Source organism: Gobius niger, assembly GCF_951799975.1.
Source record: "Gobius niger genome assembly, chromosome: 16".
Classification (NCBI taxonomy): Eukaryota; Metazoa; Chordata; class Actinopteri; order Gobiiformes; family Gobiidae; genus Gobius; species Gobius niger.
Genome location: NC_136867.1, coordinates 30684209 through 30706336, shown reverse-complemented (window position 1 = coordinate 30706336; position 22128 = coordinate 30684209). Strand labels below are relative to the sequence as shown.

Here is a 22128-nt window from a genome sequence, read left to right as displayed (position 1 = left end):
GCCGTTGTTTAATTTCCGAAAACCAGCTATGGAGGGGCTCAAGAGCAGAGGCAGCGTTAGGAATAGACCTGGACTTCATCAGCATAAAGGTGAAACAGGACCGGGCCAAGGATGGACCCCTGTGGCACCCTAGATGGAGCAGAGGAGGACTAGTCATTGACCATTACAATACAGCTCCGGTCTGTCAGGTAGGACCTGAGCCACTGCAGGACCGTGGCCTGAACAACCTGCTCCACCACCTGAGCGAGAACTGCAGGTCCACGATGTGAAACGCCACAGTCGGGTCCGGCATCGGTGAAAGCACCGGCTGCTTCGAGTCCGACAGCAGAATGTCCTGAAACACGTTCTGAAGCCTGATTCTCCAGACCTGTCTGAGCCTCCAGGCCCCTCTAAGGTGAGACCGTCCGAACTTCAAGGCCCCTCTAAGGTGAGACCCGTCCGAGCCTCCAGGACCCCCTAAGGTGAGACCGTCCGAGCCTCCAGGACCCTCTAAGGTGAGACCCGTCCGAGCCTCCAGGCCCCTCTAAGGGGAGACTGTCTGAGCCTCCAGGACCCTCTAAGGTGAGACCGTCCGAGCCTCCAGGACCCTCTAAGGTGAGACCGTCTGAGCCTCCAGGACCCTCTAAGGTGAGACCGTCCGAGTCTCCAGGACCCTCTTAGGTAGATGTGGGCAAACCTTTTGATGAAGGGCCACATTGGGTTTTTGAACGTTCAATGAGTCTGTTCAAGCCCAACACCTACTGCACGACTAAAGGTGAGTCTTCATCGTGGACTTTGTGCCCCCATAACCCTGGACCTCATCAGCAGCTCCAGCAGAGTCTCCTCGGTCGGTCTGTGTCTCCATCAGAGTCCGAGTCCATCCTCATCTCCATCACTGCTGGTGCAGAACATCCCAGTCATGATGAGACTGAGCTTTAATGTTTTACTTTAAATAAAGGTTCAATCAAAATATATCATTTTACAACTCCAGTGTTTAAAGTCAGTCAGATGGAATAAGGGGAGGAGCCAACGTGGAACAGAAAGATCAGCCTTCACTTAAAATGACAGATGTGATTTTGATCAATAAAATGTATTTATTTTGAGATATATACAGTATGTATAATCCAGATCCTATAGGTTTATTATTCTTATTCTTATTCTGGGAGAGTCTTAAACACTTTAAAGCCTTTGTTTATTTGGAACAGCCGCTCCTGTGGTTTTATGTTTCACGTCTTTGAAGCAAATGTGGAGTTTGTAAAACCTTTCACTGACAAAAACAATCACATGTTTCCTGATTGTGAATTCTGTGCTGATTATTCAGAATCAGGAATTCTCTCACTTGAATCTGGACTCGAGACGTTTTTATTAATGATCTGTCATGAACTGTCCAAGCGTTCTTTAAGGTCCTTAAAGGCCTCGGTCTGTTTGTGTGGATAAAGTTCACCAGCTCAGAGTGAACACCAGGGGGCAGCAGGTCTGTGTGATACATCCTGATGGAGCTCAGGCCTCAGAGCAGAAGAAGCTTCACATCACAGTTACAAGTTTAAACTCAACTATTAAAGCTGAAAGATTCAAACTCTGATCTTGTTCATGGTCATGTTCTAACAGTACATGAAGATCAGGACACTTCAGCAGATGGACCTGTGGGCCCTGAACACAGCTGCTGGAATATCCCCCCCCCTTCATCCATAATGGGGTCGAAGAGGATGTATATAAACATGTTCTTCTTCTACCCCTCCCCTTCTCACGAGCTACTGCACCAGTCGGAGTCAGACTGCTGCGAAAAACCCATTTCATCCGTGCCATATACGACAGACACGTCATTAAAACAAGTTTAAGCTTAAACTATAGTCTAGAGTTACTCTTAATACTTAAGTCAACATTTTCGCCTAAACCAGTTTAACAATTACATTTAGGCTTTTAATTTATTATCATTATCAGCACTTAAATATCATTAAAAACCACCAAGGTTCAGCAAAAGAAGATGAATCATCCCCACAACTGGGACAAAATGAGCTGTTGTACATTTAGAAAGTGCTCGGTTCAAAAGTCTGCTGTGACTGGACCGTGCTCTCTGGAACCGCATGATGGGACGGTCGCTGATTCTCCTGATCACGGCTGCTGCTTTAAATCTGACCTGACAGCAGTGAAATGTTACGCTCCTCCTTCCTTCGTGTGTTGGTGTCGCCTACAGGGGCGTGTCTTCACTACATTGTCTGCCCTCCCCGTTTGGTCGCCGCCCTCCTCGTCTGAAGCCAGGTGGGACCAATTAGCTTGTTGCGCGGTGTGGCTATGCTAGTTCCTCTGACCTGAAGGTGTGAGCGCCAGGACTTCCTGTCTGTTTTCTTTTCCTGGAATAATAATCATATTTTCCAAAGATTGTGTTGTGGGCGGTGAGTTCCCGGTAGACGATCATTTACTGTGTTCAAATCATGAAGTTCAGATCAGAGACGCCTGTGATCATGAAGGATTGATAGTTTGGCTTGAAGCTAAAGGCTAACATGCTATTAAAAAAATATATATAAAGGCACTATTTCAAGTTGTGAACCGAGCACATTTTCTCCAGTTTGGCTTTACCCCAATCCAAAAGCTTCTGGAAAAAAGCTGTGAAAATAGCAACAAAACAGACGAAAACAATGATGGAAATGAGAAAACATTGACATAAAAGTGACGAAAAATTTATGAAAAAGTGGCAAAAACGTGACAAAAATGTGACAAAAATGTGACAAAAATGTGACAAAAATGTGACAAAAATGTGGCTAAAACGTGACAAAAATGTGACAAAAATGCGATAAAACATTGACGAAAAAAAGGACAAAAATGTGATACAAATTCGACCAAAAAAATTACAAAAAAATTGACAGAAAAGGACAAAAATTTGTCAAAAAAATTACAAAAATGTGATGAAAAATTGACAAAAATGTGACTAAATGTGACTAAAAAAAGACAAAAAATTGATAAAAAATTGACGAAAAAAATAAAATAAAATGTGACAAAAAAAAGTTACAAAAATGAGTTGAAAACCCAACAAAAAAATGATGGAAAAAAAAATCTGACGTGGGGAAAAAGATCCTCTCGGTTCAGGCGGGAGTTAAGAGGTTAAATTAGCCTTTAGCTTCAAGACAAACTCCCTGATCCTCACAAACATAAACGTCTCCTCTATGGAAATATTTCTACCAGGAACTCACTGGTCTGAGCTCATCCTAATGGAAATGAACACGAACAGGAAGTACTAGCGCCCACAGCTTCAGCTCAGAGGAACTAGCGTAGCCACATTGTGCAACAAGCCGATTTGCAATCAGGTGCACCTGGACTGTTCATAATGACTCTCATTCACTCCACTGTCCTGCACCGGGAGCCGCCCAACACCACGGCAGGAGCAGGAAAGCTCAACACCACAGCAGGAGCACAGCCCAACACCACGGCAGGAGCACAGCCCAACCCCACAGCAGGAGCACAGCCCAACACCACGGCAGGAGCACAGCCCAACACCACGGCAGGAGCACAGCCCAACACCACAGCAGGAGCACAGCCCAACACCACAGCAGGAGCACAGCCCAACACCACAGCAGGAGCACAGCTCAACACCACGGCAGGAGCAGGAAAGCTCAACACCACAGCAGGAGCACAGCCCAACACCACAGCAGGAGCACAGCCCAACACCACGGCAGGAGCACAGCCCAACACCACAGCAGGAGCACAGCCCAACACCACGGCAGGAGCACAGCCCAACACCAGCACAGCCCAACACCACAGCAGGAGCACAGCCCCACACCACAGCAGGAGCAGGAAAGCCCCACACCACAGCAGGAGCACAGCTCAACACCACAGCAGGAGCACAGCTCAACACCACAGCAGGAGCACAGCCCAACACCACGGCAGGAGCACAGCTCAACACCACAGCAGGAGCACAGCTCAACACCACAGCAGGAGCACAGCTCAACACCACGGCAGGAGCACAGCCCAACACCAGCACAGCCCAACACCACAGCAGGAGCACAGCCCAACACCACAGCAGGAGCACAGCCCATCACCACAGCAGGAGCAGGAAAGCTCAACACCACAGCAGGAGCACAGCCCAACACCACAGCAGGAGCACAGCCCAACACCACAGCAGGAGCAGGAAAGCCCCACACCACAGCAGGAGCACAGCTCAACACCACAGCAGGAGCACAGCCCAACACCACGGCAGGAGCACAGCTCAACACCACAGCAGGAGCACAGCCCAACACCACAGCAGGAGCACAGCCCAACACCACAGCAGGAGCACAGCTCAACACCACAGCAGGAGCACAGCCCAACACCACGGCAGGAGCACAGCTCAACACCACAGCAGGAGCACAGCCCAACACCACGGCAGGAGCACAGCTCAACACCACAGCAGGAGCACAGCCCAACACCACAGCAGGAGCACAGCTCAACACCACAGCAGGAGCACAGCCCAACACCACGGCAGGAGCAGGAAAGCCCCACACCACAGCAGGAGCACAGCCCAACACCACAGCAGGAGCACAGCCCAACACCACAGCAGGAGCACAGCTCAACACCACAGCAGGAGCACAGCCCAACACCACAGCAGGAGCACAGCTCAACACCACGGCAGGAGTACAGCCCAACACCACGGCAGGAGCACAGCCCCACACCACAGCAGGAGCACAGCCCAACACCACGGCAGGAGCACAGCTCAACACCACAGCAGGAGCACAGCTCAACACCACGGCAGGAGCACAGCCCAACACCACGGCAGGAGCACAGCCCCACACCACGGCAGGAGCACAGCCCAACACCACGGCAGGAGCACAGCCCCACACCACAGCAGGAGCACAGCCCAACACCACAGCAGGAGCACAGCCCATCACCACAGCAGGAGCACAGCCCCACACCACGGCAGGAGCACAGCCCCACACCACGGCAGGAGCACAGCCCCACACCACAGCAGGAGCACAGCCCCACACCACAGCAGGAGCACAGCTCAACACCACAGCAGGAGCACAGCCCAACACCACGGCAGGAGCACAGCTCAACACCACAGCAGGAGCACAGCCCAACACCACAGCAGGAGCACAGCTCAACACTACGGCAGGAGCACAGCTCAACACAAACGCTGAGCGGGACCGGGCTCACTTAAAGACCTGAAGAGACGGCCGGTCAGCGCCAGCACCTGCTTCTGTTGTGTTAATGCTGTGTTCAGTGGTATTTTGTAAATATTGATTTGTATGTGGTTTACCTGGGTTTAATGTATAGTTTAGTAATTCATCACTGCATTTCATTAACTTTGGTAAACTTGTTAAAAGCATAAATAATGTAGCGTTTATAATGTACTGTGTAAAACGTTTAATTCATAGTTTAAGAGTGTAAAAGTTAAAATCCTTAAAGGCTTAAAACATGTATAAAAGTGAAGGGTAAAATGTGCTAAAATCATATTTATCCGTCATCTACATAAAACGCTGTGAACTCCGTGATTTAAAATGCATGGCAAAAATATTAGATTTTGTACTGAATACTTGTGTTTGTATTTTTACTTATTGGGATTTTTTTCTCTGTTTCCACTAAGGTTTTTTACAATGAAACAAACAAATGAAGTCAATAAAAGCAGAAAGACGACTTCCTGGCTCTAGAGTAAATTCCTGTACCTAACTTCAGTAGTGCAGCCCATCTCACGCCAGGTGTGGGAACCCGCCCGTTAAAAGCCTAGAAAAAACCTGACAACGTTGATTTGATTATATTTAGCACGAACGTTTGACAAGTTTTTAGCTAATTTACAATGGAGAACGAAGGCCTGTGCTTTCCTTTTGCCTCCAGTCTCAGGATCATGTGATCGTGACGTCACTCGTCAACACGCGTATAGGTGACGGGTCCATGAACCATGAGGCCGTCCTTCTGTGGACCCCCCACCTGCAGGGTGGACGACCCGGCAACAGACAAGTGTAAAAGGTAAACATCTGTTACAGCACTGACAGTGACTTCACCTCATTTTTTTACCCAAATCTAAAAGCTTCTTAAAAACAAATCGTCAAAATAGCACCGAAAATGAGGATGAAAATACAACAAAAAAGTAATTAAAAAAAGAAACTCTTAGAAACGACGTGACTTAAAAGCTTCAAATGAGGCGAATGTTTAGATCAGTAATTCTCAAAGTGAGGTGCGCGGACCCCCTTTTCCCCGACCCCGACACAGCGCACATTGCACAGGGAGTTATGTTAATAATACGCCCAAAGTTATATTTAAGTATATTTCCTTATGTATTCCACGTACACGATTGGATCGACGTTAAATGACTTTATAAAAGTGAGTTTTGTACATTTTGGTGTTGAAATCCGCTTCGCTGCAGGGCCCACACGCCAAAGAAATGCGCTGGCGCCGGGTAACTGTCTGACAAGACCTGTCTCTGCATAACAGGGCGCGGCCTGAAGAATGGCATGCTAACGGCTGATGCTAGTTCACTCGTCAAGCATTTCTCACATGGCTGGGGGCAATATTGCAGATTCCACAGCCATCCCTGCAGATCGGGTCAGACCATCACCTAACCTGGGTTGGGGCGGGTTGTAGAGCCTGAACTGCCTGAACTGCGTTGTGCTTAAGCAGAGTTTTGTGGCTTGTGATCCAGAGAAGCTTCTGTGGATCCTAAAAGGATCATTTAATCATGTAGATGTGTGTGTGCTTGTTTGTGTGCTCCTCTTTACAGAGCGTTGCTTCAGCTCCACATCATGTTCTAACACGGTTTAAACAAACAGAAGGAGCAGATGTGATCAGGGTGAGAGCAGGACACAAAGCAGAAACTGCAGGAGCTGGAAATACTTCTTTATTCATTTAGTTTGTCTTTGTGAAAACACTTCTAAATGAAGATGACGTCTCCGGTTCAGCTGTTTTCAGTTCAGTTTACAAAGATAAACCTCACTGTGTTTATTGATTATACAGCTCCTAAACGGTCTGAGGCCCAGGTTAAGTCGAGTTTAACGTCGATCCATTTCAATGGCAAACATAAATATACCCTCTACATACACACATGCACACATGCACACATACACACATACACACATGCACACATGCACACGTGCACACATGCACACGTATGTTGTGTTTTGTGATCCACGGCTTCATACCAGGTTCACTCATTAGATTTATAGCACAGTTGTAAGGTTTATAATGAAATCTGAACAAGCCTCTGGCTCATGCTTTGCTCACACACTACAGAACATGTCCGTGAGATGAGCTGAGAGACAATGGTCGACACCATAATCACTCTGAACATAACGTGAAGTAACAGATAATATACAAACACATAGACACAAAACAACTGACTCACAGATCGGCCTCACTCTCTCTGTGCAGAGAAGAGCAAGACTAGGATAAAAGAAGACTGGACTTCACTTCTTCTCTTTCTCTGAAGTCACCAGCTGGTTCTACAACTTTGTAACTGGAACAATGGCAATAAAAGCCTTATCTTTGAGACGACTTCTATCTCCAGTGTCTGCTTTGGCTATATCCAAATAACTGTTCTCGCGTGATACAAAAGAACCAGATCCTAACAATTGGTGCCGAGACCCGGATATCTTCGCGAGAGTAGAGGATCGCTCTTATTTTTTTAAATATTCATTGTACATTTTTTTTCCGTCAGTGCTGAGACAGGCCAAACAGGAGCAGACGTGGGAGCCGCAGCCTGAGGACGGGACCACTCAAAGGGGAAAGAGGCCTCAGAACAAGAAAACCTTTTCTAAACCTGCCACGCTCGAGTGTGTTATTCCCCTATGTTTGAGTGGCCTCGCTCTTACGGTTTGGTACTTCCCTATTTACATTTTGACATACACTGATCAAAGGCAAGAGAAAGTGAAAAAAAAGTGCCGTTCCTTCTTACAAGGATTCATTTAGATAAGTCAAATCCGCAGGGGTCAGGGACCACTATATAAACTTGCGGCGGCTGGTCAGGGGCCCGGTCAGGGGCCCGGTCAGGGGCCCGGTCAGGGAAAAAAGTGCAAATAAAGATAAATAAAATAAATATAAAATAAAAATGTAGTTCCGTGTGTAAACACGTCAAGAAAACTAGGTAAACTATAAAATGTTTTAATTTAAAAAAAGAAAAGAATAAGAGCTGACGGAGGGAAGTGACGTGCGACATGGACGTTGAAGTATTTGGCGTTCACAGAGCCGGTAAAATTCTGTCAAAAACTCCTCGAAAAAATCTAAGATTGAAGATTTAAAGTCGGTGAGCTTGTGCACATCAACTGACCGTTTGCATGTCACGACGAAGTCACTCTTTGGCGACTAGAAGCAACGCAAGGAGAAAGAAACATCAGGTGGCATTGGTACAAAGCATGGGAGAGAATGAGGAAACGCCTGCGTGGGCTCAAGAATTGCTTGCAAAGTTCTCCAATGTGCAAGACTCTTTCACTCAAAAACTCGAAGAGCTTAATGCTACAATGAAAGAACTTAAAAAAGACAATCGTGGCATGATAAACAGAATCACTAACGCGGAGACACGCATTGCGCAACTGGAGGACAGTGACACCGCACACCAAAAAGTTCTCAGCGACCTCACAAAGGAGGTTAGCCAACTGAAAGCCAAGGTGATTTATTTAGAATCACACAGCCGAAGAAACAACTTACTTTTAGTTGGTCTTAAGGAGGGCCTTCTGGAAGGTGCTGAATCAGATCGAGAGCTGGCGGCGATTCTGAAGTACGTCCTCGGGCGCGGAGTGGAGGACCCCGCACCAGAGGTGGATAGGCATCACAGAGCGCTGCGCCCCCGACCGGGACCATCGGACCCACCGAGACCGTATATCATACGGCTATTAAGATGGAGCGACCGGCAGCTTATCCTGAGGGCGGCAGCTAAGAAGAAGAACCTCGTTTGGAAAGGCAAGCCGTTCCAGGTGTACCAAGACCTGGCGGTGGAGGTCCTTCAGAAGCGCGCAGAATATGGGGAGATTAAGCACAAGCTAAAGGCTGCTGGGATTCGCTACGGTATGCTTTTCCCCGCGCGCCTCATGGTGACACTGGACGATGAGAATTATATCTACAAAACGCCCGCTGAGGCGCGTAATGATCTTATCCATCGCGTACCGACTGCATTTGGATGAACAGAAACGAGGTATGAAAACCACGCATATTATCTGTACTGCTCCAACGACCTTTGTTCATAATTAGCCTATCAAATCATTTTGTGAGTAGATAGCGTGGGAAAATGAATAGATATTTTTGTTTTAGGCCGGCATGGTGAACGCTAGATTTACTTCACTTTCAATTACGCTTTTTGCGCGTCATGTTTAGAAGAGGTTGTTGTGGCCCTCTTCATGTTTTTTCGTTATGTTCTTTGCCTGGTGGCATCGTTTTATTTTTGTCCTGTGTCTGTCTTTTGTGTGATCCTACTGTTTTCCCTTTGGCAGAATCTAGAAAAGATGCATTATACCTGCCCATAGACTTACTGAACAACAAGTTCACGAAAGATGGTTAAGATCATAAAAGTAATAAGCTGGAATGTAAATGGAATCTCAAATAAAGTTAAGCGATATAAAATACTCACTCATTTAAAATCATTGAGTTGTGATGTTGCTTTGCTGCAAGAGACCCACTTGAATGAAACAGAATCGCTTAAATTGAAGCAAAAATGGGTTGGACAGGTCTTCTCTGCGCCCGGAAATGGGGCATCTAAAGGTGCAAGTATATTGATATCTAAAAAATTACAATTCACCGCCTCTGATATGACAATTGACAAGGATGGAAGATATGTGATAATATCGGGATTTCTTGAGCACAAGAAAGTCACATTCGCGAATATCTATGCACCTAATAGTGGTCAAATAAAATTCCTATCCAACCTGGCGATCGTCCTGGCCCAGAATAAGCATAAAAACAACCCTATTTTGATCGGTGGGGATTTTAATCTCGTCAATGATGCAATTCTTGACCGTTCAAAACGTCCACTCCCAGCCGACAATGCTCTATCAGCTTCATTTAGTGAACTACAGAGAATGCTGGGAGTGACTGACATATGGCGATGTGTTAATCCATCCTCCAGAGAATACACTTTCTACTCTAAAGTGCATAACTCCTATTCACGAATTGACTACCTGCTGCTATCAAATTCTATTGTACAAAATGTCATAAATTCTGAATCTCATTCATTTATAATATCTGACCACGCCCCTGTCTCAGTCATCTTCTCTCTAGATTTCAACTCAGGCAAAACAAAGCAATGGAAATTCAACAACATGTTTTTAAGGGATGAAAAATTTGTATCAATGCTCAGAGAAAGAATTGTGCACTTTTTTGAATTAAACATAAATTCTGTTGCTTCAATCCAGACAGTTTGGGAAGCATTTAAAGCTACATGTAGAGGGTGGTGCTTGAGCTATGGAGGAGCAAAATATAAAGAGGAAAGCCAAAAGAAAATGAGTCTTGAAACGGAATTAAAAAGGCTTGAAATTCAGCATATGAGTAACCCTAATGATGTAAAGTTGAAAGATGACGTAGCACTCACTCGTGCAAAACTACAAGCAATTATCCACGAGGAAACCTCATCTGCCTTGTACAAACTAAGAAAAAAACATTTTGAATCAGGCGACAAAGCAGGGAAAATATTGGCACTCAAACTGAAACAAACTGAAAATAATTCCTCAATTGCTGCTATATGTGGCCCTGATGGAACACTTATTAGTGGTGCAAAGCAGGTAAATGAGGCATTTCAAACCTTTTATTCCAAGTTATATAATACTGAATGCACATATAACCCCAAAGTTATCGATGACTTTCTCAAGAATGCCCCCCTGCCTCAGCTAAGTGAGCAGCAAAAAAATGTTTTAGATACTGACCTGCAAGAGACTGAAGTCCGAGCGGCTATAAAAGCTCTATCTGTAAATAAAGCACCAGGGCAGGATGGCTATAGTATTGAATTCTATAAAACTTTTCAAGACATATTATCTCCCATATTAACTAAACTATATATAGATGTTATTGATACACAAACTATGCCTGCCACAATGAACAGAGCGGTTATTTCTGTCATCCCAAAGCAAGGCAAAGACCAAAAACAAATGGGTAACTACCGCCCACTCAGCCTGTTGAATAATGACTATAAAATTTTTGCAAAAGCTTTGGCAGGACGTCTTGGGAAGGTCATCTCCTCACTTGTACATCTTGATCAAGTAGGATTTATAGCGGGGCGTAATGCATCCCAAAATATGAGGAGGCTGTTCCATATTTTTTCTGAGGCTGCTACTCTCAACAATCCAGCGATTGCGATTTCGCTTGACGCTGAAAAAGCATTTGACCGTATAGAGTGGTCTTACTTGTTTCACATCCTAGAAAAGTATGGTTTTGGGAAGTCATGTCTACAATGGATCAAAGCTTTGTACAATAATCCTACAGCCTCTGTAAAAACAAATGGTCTTGTATCACAGCCTTTCAAACTATCTAGATCAACTAGACAAGGATGTCCTGTATCACCCATCATTTTCCTTTTGGCCATTGAACCCCTGGCATGTGCCATTAGGGCCCATGATAGTATTATAGGCATCACACTTTTTCAGCATATTTTTAAGATAAACTTGTTTGCCGATGACATACTTTTGACTTTGACAAGACCCGAGCAGTCAATTGTTCATCTCCTTAAATTAATCAATGACTTTGGTTCATTCTCGGGGTACAAAATCAATTGGTCCAAAAGTGAAACTATCCCATTAAATCAATATTCACATCCAAGAATCTTAGCTTCAACTCCCCTAGTGTGGAAACAACACGGTATGAAATACTTGGGTATTGTTATTAAACACCCAATAAGTAATATTTTTTAAATGAATGGACCAAAGCTTCTACAAAATATCAAGGAGGACTTAAGGAGATGGACAAATCTACCTTTGTCTTTATGGGGGAGGGCAGAGGTTCTTAAAATGAACATACTTCCAAGATTGATCTTTCTTCTTTCTTCAATCCCAATGAAATTTCCTCAGAAATGGTTTAGAGCAATAAATAAACAATTCACAACATTCTTATGGAAAGAAAAAAGATCAAGGATCAGTCTAAGGAAACTGTCCATCCCTCGTAAAAGCGGGGGATTGGGAGTCCCTGATATGTATTCATACTACCTAGCCCTCAATGCTCAATACCCTTTAACCTGGGCCTATAAAAAAGAGCCATGTGAAATAGGCAGCTGGAACTGGTTGGAACAGAAAACAGTATTAGATACTTGTAAAAATATCTCAACTGCATCCCTTTGGTATAAACCAAAATGTGACAAAAGAATCCAAAACCCTATAATCAAGTTCTCATGTGAAATTGCACAAGCCATTCACAAACGCCTCAAAATTAATGCCCCCTCCCTTCCATCTTGTCCCATTTGGAATAATCCGCTCTTTACAGCTGGTGGACAACCCCTTGTTAATGATTCATGGAAAAATAAAAATATAAGGACATTGGGACAAATATTGCATGGGGAGGAAATTATGCCATTCCAACAACTTAAAACAATATTTAATTTAAGCGACAGGCATGGCTTTCAATATATGCAGCTTAAAGCTATTCTCTCTAGTTTCCAATTTACTAATACAAATGAATACCTGGATCACCAACTCCAAACTGCAGTAAATGGCCGTAACACAGTTTCAAGACTGTATAAGTTATTAAGTCATGACTTTTTTGAATGTTGCGGGGCTACTATGGAACAATGGGAGAAGGATCTAGAGACAAATATAACCAAAGAAGAGTGGGAGACCATACTAAGACAGTTAAATTACAGCTCAAAATGCGTGAGATACAAACTGATACAACTCAAGATTCTATTCAGATCATACATCACGCCACAGAAAATACATAAAATGAATAGTAGTGCCTCAGATTTATGTTGGCACGGCTGTGGCATGACTGGGACTCTTATCCATCTACTTTGGGAATGCCCTGAAGTGAAAAACTTTTGGGAAAAAATTAAAGATGTTTTATGTCAAAAACTCAAAGTAAATTTCCAGTTATGCCCACTAGTAGCCATTTTGGGGAAAAATGTGGAGGGTGTGGACTCCAGTATAACACAAAAGATAATTTCTTCAGCGTTTCTCTCAGCAAAGCGCACTATCCTTATTAATTGGAAGGTGCGGAAACAAAATTGCTTTCAGCTTGATAAATGGCTGGGAGAATACTTGGATCTTCTCTCCATGGAACAAGCAGCTCTAGCACTCGGAGACTTGAGTGAAGAGCACACTAACATATTTAACTTAGTATGGTCTGCACTAAAACAAACAAATATATAAAATTAATGGCCTTTATGGAAAATGTGAAAATAACTGTCTGAGTTAAACAAATTATGAATGTTTGCATGATGATGTGTCTGTCTTGTCTTGTCTTGTTGACAGGTATGGCATCAATATGTGGGAAGGTGTGTTTTGTCTTTGTAGGGCATCTGTAAGTTGTACTCTGTCTGCCAACCTACCCCTCCTTTCCCTCCCTATGTTGTCCATTGTCATTGTGTCTTTTTTGTTTGTGGAATGTATAAGTTTGTCTTTTATGTCTGTTATTGTCAAATAAAAAAAAAAAAAAAAAAAAAAAAAAAAGAAAAAAGTAATAGACATCATTGTGGTGGTCATGTGGTCATGACACAAGAATCACAGGCATTTGCTTACTTTAAATGTGAACAGGGGGACGGTCTAAATCAACAGGGCGTATGTGCACAAACTAAAACTTAAATGGCTAACTGCACTATAGTGCTGTTTGGAATAAGATCTCACCCTGTGGAGGCCTGTGGATTTAAGCTCCATGAGGATCTCACAGGTCAGAAAGACCATGTCCTCTGACTGTAAGGCCAAGTGACAAAACAATATTGTTGAAAGAGCAACACTAGTAAATAATTGAATATATGAAAATACTAAACTCTGCTGTGAAGTTCTTATCTCAAGGTGCACAGGAAACGCTTGTCGAGGAACCCATGGACGTGGTCCTGGAGTAAATACAGGAAGGAGACTTGGTGATGACAAGATGACAAGCCGGAGGTGGTGAGAGCCTCTTGATTCTCATTTTGTATTTTAATATTTAGTGCTTATTTTATACTTGGTTTTCTTGTGGTGAGGTGGTTTCAGTTTAGCCTTGTGTGAGTTGCTCATTGCAGATTTGTTTGGATTGTTTGGATTGTTTTGCATCAATCCCAAAATAATCTGTATTTGTACTTTCCCGGGTTCTCACGGAACGGTTGACTTCACTGCAGGGATGTGTCATGAATTTCTGCTGTTCACAGATTCATGCTGAAACCTGTTTGCACATTCGAACACTTCCTCCGCTGTGTGTCAGGGTTCATACGCAGCAGCTCAGACTCATGTTCACTGAGGTTTGCTTTGGAGAAAGAGCTCTGCATGATTTACAAGAAGAACAAAAAGGAGCCTCTGCTCCTGGATGGAGCTGATGGAGCCAAACTCTGCTTCAAACCGTGAGTAACACGATGTTTCTAAAGGAATCAGTCTCGGCTCAGTCCAGTTTGGATCTTGTCCTGCAGGTGAAAAGCTCTTTATAAATAAACTTGACTTTACTGCAGCTCAGACTTAATGAGGTGGAACTCATTCAATTAAAAAAGGAAGTCGAGCTCATTTCTCAGGCGTGTGGGCAGCGGAAAATCACTTTTATAAAGCAATTTCACATCTATCCAATCTTACACTTGGAATCAGGTGAAACTACTTTAGGTGTAATAATCACATCATTTTCCATTTCATAAATGTAGACTGTTTTTAATGCTTTAATACATTTTGCACTTTAAGGAGATCAGTTGAATTCCAATCTGAGAATCATCATAGTGTTGCTTTAGAATGAACCATCATCAGGAGCGGGCAGGGGGGTGGGGCATCGGGAGCGAACAGGGGGGTGGGGCATCAGGAGCGAACAGGGGGGTGGGGCATCGGGAGCGAACAGGGGGGTGGGGCATCGGGAGCGAACGGGGGGGTGGAGCATCGGGAGCGAACAGGGGGGTGGGGCATCGGGAGCGGGCAGGGGGGTGGAGCATCGGGAGCGAACAGGGGGGTGGGGCATCGGGAGCGAACAGGGGGGTGGGGCATCGGGAGCGAGCAGGGGGGCGGGGCATCGGGAGCGAACAGGGGGGCGGGGCATCGGGAGCGAACAGGGGGGTGGGGCATCAGGAGCGGGCAGGGGGGTGGGGCATCAGGAGCGAGCAGGAACGGGATTGAAATCAGTGGTGTGGTCTTCAATTTTCTAGTGGGTATTTTTTAGCAGGCGGGGGGGACAGACAATTACATGCGCTGAAAAAAATGTCCGTCACAAACTATTACTAATATTACATGTATCACAGATTATAAAGAAACTGAATATAAACGTCACAGAGGCTGAGCTGAGACGAACGCGGCTCCTCCAGCGCCGTGAGGTTCATGAGCCTCTGTCATTATCAGATGTATGTGTGATGTAACCGGAGCAGAGAGGGAGGGGTCGGGCTGTCGGTCGGGACAGAGAGAGAGAGAGAGAGAGGGAGGAGCCTGTGATCTCTCGTTTTCAGGGGAGGAAAGAGTTTGTGCTGGAGTTTGTGCTGGAGTTTGTGCTGGTCTCCAAACGGACGGAAAACGCAAAAATAACTCTGCGCAAATGAGTGATACGTATCTTTTCTCACTCTGCGGTGCTTATACGGTAATCCTGCAGGCCTTTAGTGGTTATAGGCGTGTTTATAGGCGTGTTTATAGGCGTGTTTATAGGCGTGTTTATAGGCGTGTTTATAGGCGTGTTTATAGGCGTGTTTATAGGCGTGTTTATAGGCGTGTTTATAGGCGTGTTTATAGGCGTGTTTATAGGCGTGTGCCTGCGTATCACAGACTGCACCACTGAGTGAAATCCACAATGGGGCGCTGTAGACGCTTGTTCTCTCTCGCCCCGTCGCCCCAAGACATATGTTACATCTGCCCTTTTGGCGCCACCGCCTGAGCCCTGATGGTTTCTCTGTCTCTGCGGCGCCCCCTGTCTGTCACAGGGCAGACCCGCCTCTGTGCCTCTGCAGGAGGTTAAAGCCTGTCGGTCTGTGTCTGTCAGAGGAAATGAAGCGTCTCTCACACCATCACTGCCAATACAAGGGACAAGAGTTTATTATAACTCCCTCAGGACTCTGGTCATGTGGTCATGGGGTCATGGGGTCATGGGGTCATGTGGTCATGGGGTCATGGGGTCATGGGGTCATGGGGTCATGTGGTCATGTGGTCATGGGGTCATGTGGTCATGTGGTCATGGGGTCATGGGGTCATGGGGTCATGTGGTCATGGGGTCATGGGGTCATGGGGTCATGTGGTCATGGGGTCATGGGGTCATGGGGTCATGGGGTCATGTGGTCATGTCACTCCCGCCCCACAGTTTGGAAACAGCCTCTGGTTTCCATTGAAAGGATTTACGTTTTGTTCTTCTGTCAAATGATTTTAACCTAAACTTCCCCCGTCTGTCCACAGCCCCGCCCACACGGGACAGGTGTGTCCTGGTCCCAGACGTGTGACTCCTGGACCCAGATGTTTGTCTCCTGGTCCCAGACGTGTGACTATGCTCAGGACTAGCTCCATTGGTCTCAGGCCGCACTTTAGGCGTGCTGCTGAGGCTCCGCCCCCTCCGTGAGTTCATTGATAACAAACGTTTCGGTGCAGATTTAGATCTAAAAGAAATGGTGAAAATAAAGGATTGGTTTGATGCAAATAAATTGTCACTAAATGTGGCTAAAACAAACTGGTGTTTTCAAATAATGACTTAAACGTGGACGTCCAGCTGTCTCTAAATGGAAGAAACATTGAAAGAGCATCTGAACTCAAGTGTTTGGATGAGACACTGGATGATGAATGAAGTTGTAAATCTCATGTCCACAGTGTTAGAAATAAATGATGTAGAAACATTGCTGTTCTTCACAAAGTAAAATACTTTAATACTGCCTCACTTATCGCTCAGACGTTTGGGGAAACACAAACAAAACTACAATTCAACCGAAAAATACAAAACAAATCTATAAGAATAATAAATAAAACACATCGTAGAGAACAAACAAATCAACTGTTTATAAAATCAAAACTATTAAAATTACAAGATCTCATTAAATTACAAACATTGATAATAATGTATAAAGCGAGATTTTTTCGATGATGTTTGTGTTTAACGCCGATGCTTCGTAGAAAACTTCCCTTTACTCTCCCTTTGACAGAGTCGGTGCTGGCCTTTCAGGGGCCCTAAGCAAAAGTCCACGGGGCCCTACAGTACACGTCCCATGGTTGTTCAATGAAGATCGAATCCATTTACGGACAAAAACAGTTCCACTGTGCAGTAGTGCAGGGCAGAAGTGGAACATAATGACCTCAATTCAGGCCCCGCCCCTCTGTGTGAGAACCACTAACCACTAAGCCACTGTGAGACTGGGATTTAGGACGACTACTAGTCTATTGTCCAACTTTTTAAAATAGTAAATGGCAAATAGTCCCATTCTCTCACTTCTGGCCCTGACCCACAGTTTGGGAACCGCTGATTTAAAACTAACTGAAACCTGCACCTGACGGTTATTTCTGTCTGACCACTGAGAATTAGCCTGTGAGTCGCCCAACTCAGTTTAGACTGTGCACATTCAGAGAACCGGAGTTACTGTAAGTAACTGCTCATGAGAACTGTGTGGATTCAACTCATCTTTGAGACAAATAGGCCACGTAACAATGCGTTAAATGCGGGGCCCTTGTGGCTGCAGGGGCCCTACGCAACTTGCATAGTTTGCCTATAGGAAAAAACGGCTCTGCCCTTTGAACAACCCAGAGGCGGATCAGCGTCTGTGGAAAACCTGGCCCTTGGATTTAAAGAACTCTTCCACAGTGCAACAATTAAAAAACAATTCAAACTAGAAATGCAATGGCTGCGCCATTGCGATTGACTGCGGAATTGCGGGAAGCAAATGCAGAAATTGCACAAACTGTTCAAATTGCTTAATTTGCATAATCTATTTTGCATAAACTGGTCAAATGCATAAATGTCATGTTGCATAAACTGTATAAACTGCATAAAGTGGTAAAATGCATGAATGGGTTAATTTGCATAAATTATGTAAATTGCATAAACGCTTTAAAATGCATGAATGGGATAATTCGCATAAATCCTAAATGGCATAAACTCTTAAGTTGCATAAACGCTTTAAAATGCATTAACTGGTTAAATCCCATAAAGTGGTTACTTTGCATAAATTATTAATATTGCATAAACTTTTTATATTCCATAAACTGGTCAAACTGTTGAAATGGCCTCAGTGCTTGATTGGCAGAAGCACAAACAGCTGAAAGGCGGAGTTTCCCCATTGGCTGGATTCCCCCCATACACACCAATGCAAACATTTCAAACTCTCGTATAAAAAAACTGGAAAACTGCAAAAGGCCAATTTTTTCTCAAAACCCACAAGTTGCATAAGCTGAGCCTGCACAAAGTGCAGAAATTGCATAAAATGCAGAAAAAAGTGCAGAAAAGCATGGATTTGCGGCAGCCCCATTATAAGTCAATGGGAAAAATCTCCGACATTTTGGCCGATTGTGGAAAAACCGTAAGTTGCAGAAGTCCCAAAAGTAACAGCACCTTCTCCTCAACATGCGGAACAAAAGTAACAGCACCTTCTCCTCAACATGCGGAATGTTTTGATGCATAACTTGCATAAATTGCACAAAGCATGAAGGTGCTGAAAGCTCTAGACAATCGGGAAAAAGATGGAAGAGGAATAATAATAAAGAACATGAAAACCAATAATTGACTGCGGAAGAATTCAGTCAATCAATTAACAAATATCAACTCTTACACACGACTGTGAATATTAGATTTGAACTTTAAAAACAGTCGTACCTGTGTTGTTTATTCTAGTTTATGGCTTAAAGTATAATACCTGCCAATCAGACCATTGATGTTTTTTCTTGTCTACGTTTTGTATTTGTAGAAAGAGGCATTAGCTTAAGCGTCGTCTTCATCGCGCTCCTTTTCAATCATGTATAAAAAAAATGTTGAACTGTGAGAACATGTAACTAACATGACTGAAATAAATCAATAAAATCTGAGTAAATCAGCTTTAATGAGACGCTGTAGTGTTTGCACAGGCTCTCTGTGGTCCAGGAGCTTTACGTTTACTGTTCCCTCACAGCTGTGATCAAAGCACCAGGGGGCGCTGTGGCTTCAGTAAAAACTCCAGGAGTAAAACAGGAGAAAATGTCACTCAGTAAAGTCTAATGTTTGAGTTTAAAATGAGGAACAAAACCTGAAATAATGTGAACGTTTTATATTTTCAAGAATCAAAAGGTTTTTGTCAGAATCACATCTGTTTATTTGTTTATTGTAACGTTTCTTCTTCTGTGTTTTTCAGAGTCGTGTGAGCAGATCAGACTCTGAGGAAACATCTGCACTTTACTCATTTGTTTTATTGTCATGTTTTTCTTTTCAAGTGGGATTGTCTCTTAGCGCCCCCTGCAGGAGACTGAAGGAGGTGCAGACAGATGTGTTTGTCATGAAGAGGAGGAAGAATAATTTCATTTGAAATACCTTTACTCGAGTACTACTGAGTAACTGTTTCATCTTTTATTTGATCCTTTATTAAATCAGGAAAGTCCCCCTGAGATCAGGAGTCCTGGCCCTATTGTACATGTTTTAGTGTTACCTAACCTGCACAGACAAAGGGAGACGACTCCAGAGAAAGACCTGGTCCAATCACACCGTTCTGTTCCGTTAAAGTAACTGTTTTAAAGGTGTCATTAGGGGTTAAAATCAACAAGAATAAATCATCATGTAGAAAAACAACATTTCAATATAATCCATCCATTTCACCTCAAAATGAAGTTTTACCTTTAACATTTACTCACCTGTTACTACTGTGTAACTCAGCATTTATACTGTGTAACTCAGCATTTATACTGTGTAACTCAGCATTTATACTGTGTAACTCAGCATTTATACTGTGTAACTCAGTTACTACTGTGTAACTCAGCATTTATACTGTGTAACTCAGCATTTATACTGTGTAACTCAGCATTTATACTGTGTAACTCAGCATTTATACTGTGTAACTCAGCATTTATACTGTGTAACTCAGCATTTATACTGTGTAACTCAGCAGTACATGTGAAGTATTTGTTCATTAGATTCTGTGAACTTTTGTATTTCACTGTAAATTATTCTTTCAATAAATCTATACGTTTATTAACATGAATCATTGAGTTTCTCCCATTAACTCGTGGGTTTAGTTTGTTTTAGAATTATATTTCAGTCGGAGCAGATACGACTCGACCAAGGCGTAGTGAGACGAAAACAAGGATGAAAATGTGACAAAAAATTGACAAAAATTTGACCAAAAATTGACAAAAATTGACAAAAAATGGACAAAAAATTGACGAAAAATTGACAAAAAAGTGAGAAAAAATTGACCAAAAAATGGACGAAAAAGTGACAGAAATTTGAACAAAAATCGACAAAAAATTGGCGAAAAATTGACAAAATTAGAAAAATTGACCAAAAATGGACAAAAAAGTGAAAAAAAAAGACCAAAAATGGACAAAAAATGGACAAAAAATTGATGAAAAATGGACAAAAAAGTGAGAAAAATTTGACAAAAAATGGACAAAAAAGTGAGAAAAATTTGACAAAAAATGGACAAAAAAGTTAGAAAAATTTGACAAAAAATGGACGAAAAAGTGACAGAAATTTGACCAAAAATCGACAAAAAAATGGCGAAAAATTGACAAAAAAGTGAGAAAAATTTGACAAAAAATGGACAAAAAAGTGAAAAAAAAAATACAAAAAATGGACAAAAAATGGACAAAAAAGTGAGAAAAATTTGACAAAAATTTGACAAAAAATTGACGAAAAATTTGACAAAAAATTGACAAAAAAAATCACAGAAATGAGTCGACTGCCCAACAAAAAAAGTGATGAAAAAAAATCTGCCGTGAGGAAAAAGATCCATTTAGTTTTGTCGGTCTTTCAAATGAGGTGTTACACTGGCCTACAGGATTTGGGTAAAGCTGAACTGGAGAAAACGCTCTCGGTTCAGGCGGGAGTTAAGAGGTTAATAAACAGGATTCATGCACAGAAACAGTATTTTGGGGGTAAATGTTGTCCCTCAGCGCCCCCTAAACTAAAACATCCTCCCACGGCTCTGGACTCGACGGGACAGAAACCAAAGTCTGTGATTCTGATTCTTCTGACCAACATCAGGCTGGTGTTTGTGAACGTCGTCTCCACTTTTTCCTCTGTATTTGATTATCACGGATCAAAGTGATGATGGAGGTGAGTTTAACTGTGTTGTTTCCCTCACGTACGTTTCCTCTGTATTTCTTTATGGGGGAAGAACATGGGTCTGATCTCAATGTTTGACTTTATTAAAGATTCACCTCGTCCTCGAACGTCGTCACTGAGCAAAGTGAACTCGGTCTGATCAGGAAAAAACGGCTCAAAGCAAGAAACATTTACTCCAGTTATTTAAGCTTGATAATATTTACTTTATAAATATCATTATTATCCATTAATGCAAATCTATCAGAGCCCGGGCTTCATGAAACCTGTTGTCTTCACCGTGACGTCACACCAGGACCAGGGAGACCAGGACCAGGGAGACCAGGGAGACCAGGGAGACCAGGGAGACCAGGGACCAGGCAGTTCTGAGCCGTCTCCAGCAGGTGGCGCCTTAGTGTCACCTATACCCAGGGGCGGACTGGCCATGTGTCCGTTCTGGAGGAGCACAGAGGGGCCACTGGCTCTCGGGCCCCCGGTCCCGCCTATCACTGTACCTTATACCCTTACCCCCGGGCGTGACCCAGCTTTACCCAAATCTAAAAGCTGAAAAGAAAAGCATCCGAAAACAAAAATGTGCTGGAAAAGCAACAAAAAAGTGACAAAAACAAAACAACATGAAGAAAAAAAACAAAAAAACAAAAAGCAAGAGACAAAAACAGGCCAAAACGCCACAAAAAAGTGATGAAAAAGCAACAAAATGTGACAAAAATGCAGCGACAACGTGACAAAAAGTTCCCATCACGTTTCTAGATTTTCGCTTTCAGATGAGGCGTTACAGTGTTGCTCTCCAGTCAAGAAGCCTTTAGATTTGGGTAAAGCCGAGCTGGAGAAAATGCTCTGGGTGAAGGCGGGGGGTCAGAGGGGGGTCAGAGTGTCACATTTACGCTGATTTAGACCAGACTGACCAGAGTCCAGGGC

General features: G+C 43.5%; 1 long non-coding RNA gene across 1 annotated transcript; it reads left to right on the top strand.

The window, feature by feature from the left end:
• The first annotated feature begins 14244 nt into the window (after positions 1-14244).
• Positions 14245-20028, top strand: LOC306975964. The gene is made up of 3 exons (XR_013793734.1): positions 14245-14380; positions 16383-16538; positions 19289-20028. It is a non-coding gene; the product is annotated as an uncharacterized lncRNA (long non-coding RNA).
• The last annotated feature ends 2100 nt before the right edge of the window (positions 20029-22128 follow it).